Genomic DNA, 14251 nt, shown 5'->3' on the forward strand with positions numbered 1-14251 from the left:
AAATAGCTTATAAAAGAACAGTACACTAATTTGACACCTAAGTTCTCAACAGCAACAAAGAAGACATAGAAGATGGAATGCTATGTTCAAAGGGCTGAGGATAAATAACTGTCAACTCAGATTTCTATTGTTTGCATTGCAATAATAATATCTAATTTGTGGAATTTACAAAAGAAAACAAATATACTGGGAAACTACATACAATTTACAAGAGGGTCATAGGGGTTAAAGTTCTCACATTTTTCAGAAAAAAAGTTTTCACTTTTTTCTGGAGAATAAAGAATAAAGAAAATATTGATTAATTTGAGTTAATTTATTGAGTTAATATGAATATTAAAATTTGTAGGATAAACATGGAAAACTATAAAGAAAGTATATACTTAAAAGGAAAAATTTTTAATATGGATTATAAACTCAAACAATCTAAAGTAAGACAATAAAGAGAGGAAAAAAGAAATGCACAGAAATGTTGGGAAAACTACAAAGAATAAAATAATATGGTCAAAATTCATACAAATGCATCAATAAATTCAATCAATGCAAATGGACTAACATTTGTAAGTTTAAATGAAAAAGATGGTCAGACTGGGGGTAAAATCTAGCTGTGTGAAGACACAGTAGAGTAAAACACAGTAAGATTTAAAATTTTTAAATGGAAAACAATATACTAGGTAAGTAGTAACAAAATCTGGCATAGCTATATTTATAGCAGACAAAATAGATTTTAAGGCAAAAATAATTACCAAAGACAAAGAGGGTCACTGTATATGAACAAATCTTCAATTTGGCAGGAAAATACAATTCTAACCTTGTGTGTTCCTAATTGGACAGCCTTAAAATATATAAATCAAAAATTGATAGAACTGGGGCAGCCGGATGGCTCAGTTGGTTAGAGCACAAGCTCTGAACAACAGGGTTGCTGGTTCAATTCCCCCATGGGATGGTGGGCTGTGCCCCCTGCAACTAAAGATTGAAACAGTGACTGGACTTGGAGCTAAGCTGCGCCCTCCACAACTAGATTGAAGGAAAACTACTTGGAGCTTATGGGCCCTGGAGAAACACACTGTTCCCCAATATTCCTCCATAAAATTAAAAAAAAAAATTGATGGAACTACAAAGAGAAATATGCACATTTACCATTATACTGAAAAATGTTATATCTTTCTCAGTATTGTATTGAACAAAAAAATTTGAACATTTAAGCAGCACTATTAAAAGCCTGATCCAATGGACGTAATCAGAACATTGTACCAAACCATTACATTCTTTCCATACATTTTTTCCCAAACCAGAAATGGAACACTGTAGCAGAGACAGGCAGTAAATTCCCAAGAATCATTTTCTTCTTTGAGTTTTTACCTGAATATATGGCCATTCCAAGTAAGAACTACATTTCCCAGTACTCTCTGCAGGTGGATGTGGCCACCTGACTTAATTTTGGCCAATAAGATACAAGCAGAAGTGATAACCATACTGAAGGGTGGGCTCATGTCTTTCCCTTCTCATTCCTCCTTCCTCCTGTCTGGAATACAGTTGGGATGGTAGTGTGAGCAAGAGTTAAAAACAAGAATGTCCATAGCAGCACAATTCATAATAGCCTAAAACAGGCAACACCTCAAATATTTATCAACAGCTAAAGGAATAAGTAAATCTGGAAAAACCATACAGTGGAAAACTATTCTGGTGTAAAAATGAATGAACAACAGCTACACTTGTCAATATAGCATGTAATGAAACGAACAAGACACATAGGAATATATAGTATGATTCCAGTTATATAAAGTAAACTACAAAATAATATAGTTTAAGGGATGCATACAAATAGGGTAAAAACTAAAGGAAAGTAAGAGAATGGTAAATACAAAATTCAGCAGAATGGATACTTCTTCATGGGAGAAAGGAGAGATGCATGGGAGAGAGGCGAGAAAGGAGGGGTGTACAGAGGGCTTCAGATGTACTAGCAAGGTTTTATTCTGGGTGGGCACAGGTTAATTTTATTATAAATATTTAAATTGTATATATTACAATATGTGTTCTCTATTTTATGTATAACATATTTTATATTATAAAGTGAACTTAGAAGAGATGACAGTAGGAAAACTACCAGATTCTACCTAGACATTTGTATCTTTATAAGCCTGCAACATTTATGACTTATCTATTGTTTAATGTTTAAATGATTTAGTAAGCATTTATGAACATAAAATAAGAATGGAGAGAATATTGTTATGAAGTGGATCTTCAATGAGCCTTGACATTTGGAGCATGAGAAGAACAAGTAAGAATTAGTGACAGCATATACTCTAATTGCCAGGTAAACACTCAGTAATTCCTGGAGTGCAACATTTGCCACTAGTCATTCCATAGCTGTAGCAAGGATCGCCTTCTTCCATTAATTTTTGGTGAGGAAGAGTAACAAGTCGTAAAAGCTAATGATTTTTGTGCAACCTTCTCACCTGCTTCTGAGGATGTTAATTAGACCTCCTACGTTAGCTCCCCTGAGCTGCTCCCAGGTTAAGCTTTCTTTTACCTTCTGAATCCAGTTCCTCTAAAGCAGGGGTGTCCAAACTGCGGCCCGCGGGCCAACTGCGGCCCATGATCCATTGTTAATTGGCCCACAGCAAATTCCAAAAATATGTTTAGTTTACTTAAATAAACCAGGTGAGGCAATACGTACTTCACCTCGAATGAGTGGCCCGGCTGTTTGTGTATTTTACCAAATATGGCCCTTGGTGAAAAACGTTGAAAAAAGTTTGGCACCCCTGCTCTAAAAGATTTAACTTTTTTCATTTAGGGAATCACACCTCACAAGGCTGTCTTTGGCCTAGTCTTTCTTTCAAAAATCTAAATTAACTTCTCTTAAAGCGCTAAACTTCTATTATTCTGTGCCCAACTGTATAGTATGGCAGAACCAGAAATTCCTTCACTCTAAGGATCCAGAAGTAACAACCTTGTTTCCCCCAAAATAAGACCTAGCCAGACCATCAGCTCTAATGCGTCTTTAGGAGCAAAAATTAGTATAAGACCCAGCATTATATTATTATATTATATTATATTATGTTATATTATATTATATTATATTTTATTATATTATATTATATAAGACCCGGTCTTATAATACAATGAGACTGGGTCTTATATTAATTTTTGCTCCAAAAGACACATTAGAGCTGATTGTCCGGCCAGGTCTTATTTTCGGGGACACACAAAAATCTACAAAACTTCCTGTGGAAATTACCAGTTCCTATCAGACAGAGAAAAACACTGTTCAAAATCATCTCTGCTGTCTTCTGAGACACAAGCTTCCTATTGGTGGCAATTCAGATCTCTCTGGTTAGCCACACTGGGGCCTCCCTGAAACCTGGCTGCTCTCCCCCCACTCCACCTCCCTACCACCGACCACCCTGACTTTCCCTCAGATGTGACCCATATTCCAGAGACAGCAAGGCAACAGCCTCTTTTGACTGGCGTGGGTGACTTTGGTGCGGTCTTTGTCACTCCACTGCCATCACTTAAAGTCTGTGACTGGTGTCCGAAATGGTTTATACCTAGAGGACTGGTTATTACAGCCATGCGTGGAGTAATCCTAACAATAAGGTAAGATATCTGGGACTTTGAAGGTCTTTTGAAACACCAAAAATTTCAAAATCTTTTGCAAAAAAAAAGTCAGGGAAGGTGGGGGTAATTTCTACAAGGCTGAGCAAACCACAATGTGTTTACAGTATAAATAAATTATTACATAAATAAATGGTAGACACAGTGAAGAGGAATATATACTCCCAAAGGCTCCCATTTATTCGTGAAAGACAATGTTGGACCATTGATTCTCCTGAGATCTCAGGTCCAGTCCCGGCAGGGTTAATTGGGACCCAGGGCAAGAGATTTTCAGCCTTTCCAGGAAGACAACTGCTGGCACTGGAGTGCCCTTTGCCCTCTAGTCTCATTTGCATTTCCATGTCAGAAGCCAGACTTCCCAATGGCTGCCTTGGGTGTCCCCCCCCCCCCCCCACAAAGCACAGCCCCTCCTCACACCCTGGGCTATAAGCAATCTTACTCTTATTTGCATCCTCTTGGGGCCACCTGGGGCATCTGGCAGACCTCATACAGCCTGTGACTGATTCTGTGCCACCCCAGGGCAATCAGGTCTTATAGGCTTCCTCCTCCATCCCCGCCTTTTTCTTCAAATGGACAAGTACTTTGGAATCCATATGTAGGCTCTTTCTCATTTCACAGCGAAGAGAGGCACCGGGAAACCAGGCCTCATGCTACCCAGAGGCAGAAAAGAGCAATCTTACAGGGTGTGGAATTCTTTTGCAGAGTATGTGCTTTTTAACTTTGCGGGAGTGGTGAGGGGCAGAGGGGTGACAAGATTGTCCGTGGATGGAAATTTTAAAGGCTCTACAGCTGATGCTGGAGGAGAAGATCCACAGCTGTCTTACGCTCAAAGTGTTCATTGCTTACGGTTACCCTCCTCCCCTTGCTGAGCATATGCGCTTCAGAGTCAGGCATACATGATTTTGAAAACTGCTCTGTTATTCAGGAGCTTTCCGACCTTGCAAATATTACTTCACCCCTAAGGGCCTCAGTTTTCCCATCTGTAAAAGAGGATATATACCTCAAAGATTTGTTGTAAGCATTAATGGAGACAACATACGAGCTGTGATCAAAAACTATCGTGAATGTTTAAATAAATAAATAATGTATTACAGTAAAAGACACACCACCATTAAGCCCCCTCAAAATACGCCCCCCTTGCTTCAAACAAACTTATCCCATCGTTCTTGCCACTTTCTGAAATAGTTCTGAAAGTCCTCTTTCATAGTGTCTTTAGTTGCACTGTTATGGCTACCTTGATGTCCTGAATTGATTCAAAACGTTTCCCTTTCATGGTCATTTTGACTTTGGGGAAGAGCCAGAAGTCGCACGATGCCAGATCTGGTGAATAAGGTGGATGAGGACACACCGTAATGTTTTTATTTGACAGAAATTGCCATATACCAGAAGCAATGTGTGACATGGAGCATTGTCATGATGGAGGATGAAACCCTTCACCCATTTCATGGTAAAGCGTTGTTCGTGATTCATGATTTATGGTACACTTTAAAACACACCTTCTCTCAACCGTAGCTCACACCCGACTGCACAGAACAAGTTGAAACTTGTCACACAGTTACTAAGGTTTGACACGCCACTTCCAGTATCGAAGATCCTGGCCTTTCTGCTGGATGGCACTCGGCAGTGGCAGTCACTGTATTTGTCGATCACAACAGAAAGGCTCCATGTCACACATCGCTTCTGATACAGCAATTTCTGTCAGGAGATCAAGGCAGCCACAACAGCACAATTAAAGACACTCATGAAAGAGGGCTTCCAGAACTGCTTCAGAAAGTAGCAAGAACGATGGGATAAGTGTGTTCGAAGCGAGGGGGAGTATTTTGAAGGGGATTGATGATAATGTGTCTTTTATTGTAATAAACTTTTTTTTTATTTAAACATTCACCGTATTGTTTGATCACACCTCATATATATAAGCACAGTTCCTGGGATATAGCAAAGCTTCAATACAGGTTAGATATTATTAGCAGTAGTACCCTGATTAAGACACGAGAAAAGAACATTTGTAAACCACAGCAGCACCATGTTCTCAGAATCAAAGTTTATAAAGCCATATTTATACATGATTCATCTGGGAAAATGATAGTTGACCATATTGAAGAATATGGAATGCGGGAGAGGGGCAATGATAGAGATTATGTGGGCCCCCCTGCAAAGTAACACTCCCCCAGGCCCCCACTTCCTGCTCACTGCCTTACATGCGGTTCTGAAGTTTTCTAAGAAATGCCACTCCTAATTCCTCATCAGAAAGCACCTCTGCCCTGTCCTTACATTCTGCTCTGTGTAGCTAATCTGATATGTAATCCACCCTGAAGTTTTCATGGCTGCTCAGATGCTCTTCTTGGAGTGGACAGCAGAGGACACAACCCTATCCAATCGAGCCATTCCAATGGTAGAAATTATAGGCGCAGTTGTGAGCCAGTGAAGAAAGAGAGTTTACAGGCAGGCAGAGTGGAGTCAGCCTGCCGCTTAGTTATTTACTGGACAACATATTATTTTCCAGGAAAGAGTCAAAGAAGGCTTGAGCCTGCAACCAGAGAGAACAACTAGGGGGGAAAAAAGGAACAAACAAGAAATGATGTGAAAGAACCTCAGAAAGTGTAAGGCAATTTAAAAATGCGCAGTTAGGAAGGAAATAACAGTGACACTGCTATAAGATTTGCAGCTTGCAACTCCACTTAAAAATGAAAATACAATAAGTATTTTTCTATGGACCCTTATCACTTGAGAAAAGAATTTCCCACCCTTCTTTCAAAGTAAAATTTTAAATGTGATATCAGTGGTACTTAGGTCAGTTTCACTCTTCATCTATTAGGGCATAAAGCCCCAGTGGATTCTTACGCCCTTAGATGTGAATCTAATTCTAATGATGTGAATATTCTAATGATGTCAATCTTAAGGGATTTATGGAAATCAATCAAGGAAACTTTCAGCAACTAGGAAGGAACCCATATATGTCCAAAGATGCCAACAAAGAAACTTTCCCTTACTAAGAAAAAGAGGTTTTTATAAAATAGATGTAATTGTAAATAAGACCAAATTTGAGGGAAATTCATGAATTGACAACATGGCAGAAACTGACAATTGCCCCCTAAGACACCTGTTCCCTTCTTGTATGGAAATAAAACCCTAGATTTTTGACTAGCTCTTAGCTATATGGGTAAGATCTGGCAAACCCGAAATGACCGTGAGTGATATGTGCAACCAACCGCTGGGCACTGCTGCAAAGGGGAGGGGCCAGCTGCTCCATTTGCCCTTTTCTACCTCCACTGGCTGGAGGGCAAACGAAGTTGTGAGCCAAATTGAATGCTGTGCAAGAAGGATACCCTAGGAACGGCAGAGGAGCAACACTGAAGAAGCCTGGGTCCCTGATACAAAGGCGCTGCCCATCTGGCCTTGGACTGCTCAGACTGAGCTGTTAGATAAGAGACAGACACCTATTTCCTTTAAGCCACAGTGCTTTGGGGTCTCTGTTACAGCTGCCAGACCTATAAATTAGCTAGACCAATCCATTAGAAGTACACTGAGAGGATTAGAGGCTACAGAACCTCCATCATCCACTTTTTCTTCACTGAAAAAACTTACGAGAATGAAAGCCTGACATTTTGTATTCCTACATGATTTCCTAGAATCTAACACCTTGGGAATGGAATTTAAATATCTACGACTCCCAATTGCAGTAGCACCTCCAATTAGCTCTCCAGTTTAGAGGAGCTCTTTTCAAAGCCAACTGTGCTTTTCTCATACATAACAATATTCATGGATCAACACATTATTATAAAGGCCAAACTTAGAAACATCGAGAAGAGAAAGGCTGAGGAAAGAAGGTATGAAGAAACGAATATAAAAGTATGACTTGGACCGCATGATAACAGCAGCACAAAAATATTTATTTATTCCTTTATGCTTGTTAACAAATTTCTTGCAAACGGAAATCACCACATTCGGCTTTATCAGTTGAATCTCAGGGAGCCTCCGAGTGATTTCCAAAATTAAAGATAGCTGATGACCACAGCCCTTTCCCCCTTATTTCTATGCTTATTGGTGACAGGACAGAAGACTTCTGACCTCACAGAATATACATGGATTCTAAAGAAGGAAATTGATAGAACTTCTCTGGTTGTGCCATATATCAGTTAACTAGCTCCAGGAAACGGTGACTAATCTGGATCCTTTTATTTTGATTCCCAGATAACAGCCTTTATAATAGACTGCTTGATGGTTTTGCAGAACTCTGAAATTTGGGGCTCCATTGTGATATACATGGGGGATAGAAGGATAAATAAAACATATCCACTACTCTCAGGGAGTTCATGGTTCAGTAAAAAGAAATTGAAATCACTTAAAGAATTATGTTGCAGTAGGATAAGGGCTATAAGAAGGGGTGAATGACGGAGAGTGCTATTGGAGGCTTCCAAGAAGAGGTGATATTAGAGCCAGGTTTTGAAGAGTGTTTTGGAGTTTCTCAGACATATAAGAGAGGAGAAAGTGTATTCCTGACAAAGTGAAGGGAACATGAGAAGGTTGGGAAGTAGTGAATGCTCATGGTGGGTCCAGGGATCAGGTAGTAATCCATAGCTGTTCATGGGGTAAATGGTGGTGGTGGAAACGGGTTGAAAGGGAATTTGAACCCCAATTGTGAAGGACCTGATGCACTAGACTAAGGAATAAGTTTTTATTTCCTAGGCAGAGCCAGACCTAAACACATGAGTTCCTAGGGCAGACTAACAATGGGACACCTCTTCAAACCAGTAGTCTATAAAAGTTTATTCAACACGCCATTTATTCAATGGGGTTGGGAGTGGAACTGAAAATGTTTTAATAAAAACTGCATAAAGCAAATAAACAAAACAGGTCCCTATGTTAATCAATTTTTACCAGCCAAAGCAGAGTTTAAATTCTAGAAAGAAACTCAGTTAAACGGTTCTCACTTTTCCATAGTTCTTTTTCTCTCTTCAGTTATCTTCTGACCTTTTCTAAATCGAGCATCTTCTTGGGAACCATATTAAAGTTTTAAAATTTCAGTGATAAAATAAATCACTCTTGTGTGGTAAACAATACCTTGACGTGCATATTTGGTTTCTAAATTTCAGCTTCCTGCCAACTTCTCACTGATTGAAACCTTGCACGTATGAAGCAAAGTACTTATCAGAGAAAGAGCAGCCAGGGAGGCTTGTTTCTAAGTTTTCCAAAGTGGGCTACATTCACTGCAATGGGAGTGGAATCCAGTTACTCTTTCCCAGCCATGTAAGGACTTAGTGTAGAAATCTGAGTGATCTGGCACCGTTTTTATAACTCAGTGATGGACTTCCTGGGGAGCTCCTAGGTTAGCCCACCCTTTATCAGACTTTGTGTCTGGACCAATAGATTTCATACTTTACTTTTTGAAATCTTTCTAATTTTTAATGGATCCTCCCAACAAAAGAAATCTTATGGAAAGCCAACACATAAAGCAGATAAAGGCAGGTCTGCCTTGACTGGGAGAAAGGAGGACCTAAGACCTTTCTTGTTAACATTAGTAGTGCCTGGGGCCGGCCCCGGTGGCTCAGGTGGTTAGAGCTCTATGCTCCTAACTCCGAAGGCTACTGGTTCGATTCTCACATGAGCCAGTGGACTCTCAACCACAAGGTTGCCAGTTCAATTACTTGAGTCCCGCAAGGGATGGTGGGCTGTGCCCCCTAGAACTAGCAACTGCAACTGGACCTGGAGCTGAGCTGCGCCCTCCACAACTGAGACTGAAAGGACAACAACTTGACTTGGAAAAAAGTCCTGGAAGCGTACACACTGTTCCCCAATAAAGTCCTGTTCCCCTTCCCCAATAAAATCTTTAAAAAAAAAAAAAAAAAGCCATTAGTAGTGCCTGGAGGTAAACCTCAGGATTCTGTGACTCTAAGGAATGGGGGAGTAATGGAGATATTAAGCAGGAGTGACATTATCGGGTTTGTGCAACACCCTCCTTTTGCAAAGGGGAAAACTAGAATCCAGATGAAGCTCAAATCATTAGCAATAAATTTGTAGTCTTTAGAGAGCACAAAATTAATTAGACTAATTAGTGTGTGCCATCACCTTTTAAAAACTATCTGCCAGACCCTGAATGTAAACACACACACACACACACACACACACACACACACACACACACACACACGGATACCACCTCCCACCCCTACACAGCTTATTGTGAATGCATTGACCTCTCTAATGTGGCTGCTTCTGAAGGGGACAGCAGCTTAGCACTGGCACAGGATGAAGCTCATTATCACAGGATAACTGGTCATGAAGCTGCAGAGGCAGACTTTTCGTGCGGGAGAATCATTCTTACCAACCTGCTTTCCCAAGTAACTCTGTTAACTTGAATCGAGGCAAGGGAGAAAGTACAAATGTGCTTGTGTTATATGCAGTTGCAACAACAAAAGCCTCGGCAAGGTGGGTACCTTAGTCTGATCGGTGGGCCATTCGGACCTCAGAGCCAGCAGAGATCTCAGACCTTGGCTCACACACAGTGCAAAACCAGTCATCTCAACAGCTGCTGCTTCTGACAGCAATTCCCTCTGGACAATGTTCATCCCTTTGTTCCTGTCAACTTGTGTTTTCCAGTTCTAAAGGTGTAGAGTCAGGAGTCAGGCTTACATACCTTGCCTAGAAAAATGTCCCACATATGCTTTTACATTAGAGATGCACAGATATGAGCTTATGTGTGTATTTAATGTAGGCAGAGCAAGGAGTCTGGTACCTAAAATTCCATCTTTAAAATTCTTGTGAGAATCTATGGGCCTTTCTCCAGATCAGCCAAAAGAACAGACAATCTTTATCTAGAATTTTGACTTATAATCTTCAGCTACTGGGTTTGTAGTCTTGAGAATGCCTTTGAAATTACAATAAAAGCTACAACCCTCTCCTAGAAAAAATGCACAGAACTTTGCACACAATTTCAGAGGGTTCGTGGATCCTTGGAGCCATGTATGAAAACTTTTCTCTAGACTGACAAGCATTGTCTTTTTCATGTGTAAGAAGATTGCTTGGACAAAAAGGAAGGGAGCTTGTCATTACCAGCTATTATCAAGCCAATCTTTATTGGTCTTTTCAATAACCTGGACAGGGCGACAGTCCAAATCCTTCAGCCCCACTCACTGGAATATTTAAGTTGCAATGGAAGACAGAACAGAAAGCCTTAAAGCATATTGCTGCCTTTTCTCTCCTCCATTTTCTCCCTGAGTTCCTCTTCCTCCATCACCACTTTAAATGTTGGTTCTTGATCATATCACTGTCCTGTTTGAGATGCTTCAGTGACTTTCTCCTACAGGACAAAGTCCAAGTTCCTTGACATGCTTTCAAGGTCATCCCTCTTCCTCTTCCGGCTCATCTCCCTCAATTATTTGCCTCGTGTGTGGTTCTAGGCCCCAGAAGTCCACCTCATGCTTCTGCTGTCTTCTGCAGTGCCCTGGCCTGAATACTCCTCTCCCTTTACCTGCTTAATCTCTATCCATCAGTTCACTCAGCTGTCGTCTCCTCCAGGGAGACCTTGCTCACTCCTCCCTGTGTCCTTTGTCACCCTGAGCTTTCTTCCCCCTATCAAGGCACATATCAGTTTATCAATTGTTCACTCACAGGTCTGTCTTCCCCACCAGAGGGTACTTGCAGGGATGCAAGTACGGCCAGGGCTTGTTCACTTTCACATCATAAGTACCTGGTGCATGGCAGGTACTAGGTACATTTTTGAGGACAGAGAAAAGGAAAGATCCTTTGAATATACCATTACATTCTCTAATAGGACTAGGTCTCCCCAAAGTCTATACCTGCAAACCAATACTGAATCACCGGATGAGGGGAGGGAGTCATAATTAGCATGAGGACCTGAAAAGAAGCAAATCACTCACTAGGTTCTGGGTGAGCCTGGCATGCTGTGCTCACCATCTTTCCTTATAGCTTCATGGCGAAGGGCCCAGAATGTGGAGCATCATTTTCAGCCTTAGCTGCACATCAGAATCCTAGGGAAGCTTTTAAAAATACTGATACCTGGGTCCCACCCCCAGAGATTCTGATTTAATTATTTGGGAGGGTAGAAGTTAGGCATCAGGAGTTTTAAAAGCTGCCCAGGTGATTCTAACATGAAACCATGGCCGAGGGCTACCCCTCGAGGTGACAACGGTGACGGTCATGTCAGCCTTTCTCACACCTTCCATCCACAGTCCTTACAACACACAACTTTTCATCTCATTAGAGAGTAGGACATGAGATAAAGAGGGTACCATGGGTATCTAAAGCACGAATCTGTACTAGTGGCTTAAACAAAGACACCACCAAATGGAAAGTCATGAAAGGATTCTGGAGAGATGGCCAGAGCAGAGCTAAGACAGACTGCAGATGGCCAAGACTATATCTGAAGAAAATGAGACTCAGTGCCGAAAAGGCTCGTTGGCTGGGAAAGGATCCTTTAACAAAAACAAAAGGAGAAGAGGAGAGTTTCACAAGCGGTGAACACAAGAGATGGGATGTAGGTTGGCCAAAGGTGGTGGAGCCAGAGTCAAGTTCAGCGACTTGCTGCCTCTTACCACCGTAAAGACCACATTGCTGAGCCACTGACAAATGGATTCTTATCTTCCTCCAAGAGAAACATTCATTTTATTTCCTTTTTCCTCCCCAAACCACTTTGTTTTTAGTTTCATTCCTTTAGGCATTTCCTTTTCGGTAACACTCTGAACCTGTAAGATATAACAACAGATGAAGTACATCCCTATGTTTCCACAAGCACAGAATTTTGGAAACCATAAGCTGCTTCTCCTCCTCCACCCTTTCTCCTCTTCCTCCTTCTTCTCACTCTCCTATTTGCTCTCACTTTCTTTTTGTGGCCAAGTTTCATGACCCATACCGGGCTTTCTGCACAACATGAGTGCACCAGAAGTCAAGATGTAATAGTAAAATATTATGTCATGTCAACCCAATCTGTGTATGAAAACTTGTCAGCCAGTCTCGGTCTGTTAATCACAGTGTTTTCAGTATCTACAACAATGGTTTGATTTGGAATTTTTCTTTTATTTATTCATCCATTCACTCAACAAATATTTAATGAGGACCTGGTAAGTGCCAGACACCGTCCTGGATGCTGAAGGTGTCAAATTTCAATAAGATCAGTTCTTCTTTTCTAAGAGTTTACAGTCCAGTAGGAAAAATAGAGGTTGAAGCAGACAAATCACAGATTAGTTTTCTAGTGCAGGAAGAGAGATGGGAGCACAGAAGTGGGGGCAGGGAGGAGGGTGCTGGAGGAGAGACACTGCACTTTATTCAAAGAGCTCTGCCATCAATGACCTCCATTCCTGCCAGATCATAGCAGATTTAATGGAATGGAAGGAAGGGTGGCAGGGCAGGACTGCTGAGGAAAGCTTTCATAATTTATCACTACGTGCGTGCTGGAACCCCGGTTTTAACCAAAATAAAACCTGTTATTCTCCTTAGCTCTTCTCACTTGGAAGTCAAGACTGTCCTCCTTCTTCTGGACACTGTCAAGTAAACCTGTGGATGTGTGAAGCTGGGTCATTAGAGATGCAAGTTGTCATTGAGTAAATGGGTATCTCAAGGAAAATACCATGTGCTCTCTGAGAAGCTCTTGAAGTTTGGCTAGAAGTCCATACCAACCCTGTGTGCTGGCCAAATGCCTGACTTCTGGGGAGTTCAAACACACTCTAGGTATTTCCTCATAAAACTCTTCAATGGGGAGGAATAGTAGTAAAAGTAGGAGGTAAGCAATAGGAGGAATATATGTTGGAGTTGCCCTGGGGTCTTTGGCGGCCACTTATCCTGGCTTTTCATATTCACCCATCACCTTCTAGGGCTCCCACCCCCATCTGCCCCGGGGCCCCCCAGATCTGTGTATTCAGCTGTTACTTCTCCCTCTAGTTCTAGACCTATATGTCCACCTGCCACTAAACCTCTCTCCTACGTGTCCACAGCCAAACTTAGCATCTACTCCCTCTGCAGCTGTGGGTGAGAAGGAACAAGTAACAAGACTGTGTGGAAACATCTACATACTAATGCAGAGGTAGGCAGGGATTATGATCTTTTTTCCAGCAACTTTTTCTGAAACTGGATCTGATAGCAAGTAATAAAATAGATTAGTTGACTTTCAGTTCTTTCTATTTCCTTCTCTCCTTGAAAAGCCCCAGTATTAAGAAGACAGGAAAAGACAAGAAATCCAAACGGAATGTGGCAGAAACTGTTACTTGCCTCCCAGAAGCTACTCTCCTCTTTTTCTTTGTAACAGAACCTTGATTTTATTTAACCCAGCAAGGCACACAGCTGAAAGGCATTTCCCAGCCTGCTTTGCAGTTAGCTGTAGCCATGTGACAAAGTTCTGGTCAGTGGGATATAAATGGCAATCATAAGAGACTTCCAGAATTATTGTGTGAAGAGATGTAAAGGTATCTGACACTGCTGGGAAAAGAGCCATTTGTCCTTCCTCTCCTCCCTCCTTCCTGCTTGCTGGGATGTAGACATGATGGCTGGAGCTTCAGTAGCCTTCTTCTTCTAAGAAGACCTTGAGGTTGAAAATTATGTGCTGAAGAGAATGGCACCTGGCTATGAAATGATTTCGTGGGGCTGCCACAGGAAGCCTGGATTGCTTTCTTCCAGACTTTTTTAA

This window comes from Rhinolophus ferrumequinum, chromosome 6 (genome assembly GCF_004115265.2).
Source record: "Rhinolophus ferrumequinum isolate MPI-CBG mRhiFer1 chromosome 6, mRhiFer1_v1.p, whole genome shotgun sequence".
Taxonomy (NCBI): domain Eukaryota; kingdom Metazoa; phylum Chordata; class Mammalia; order Chiroptera; family Rhinolophidae; genus Rhinolophus; species Rhinolophus ferrumequinum.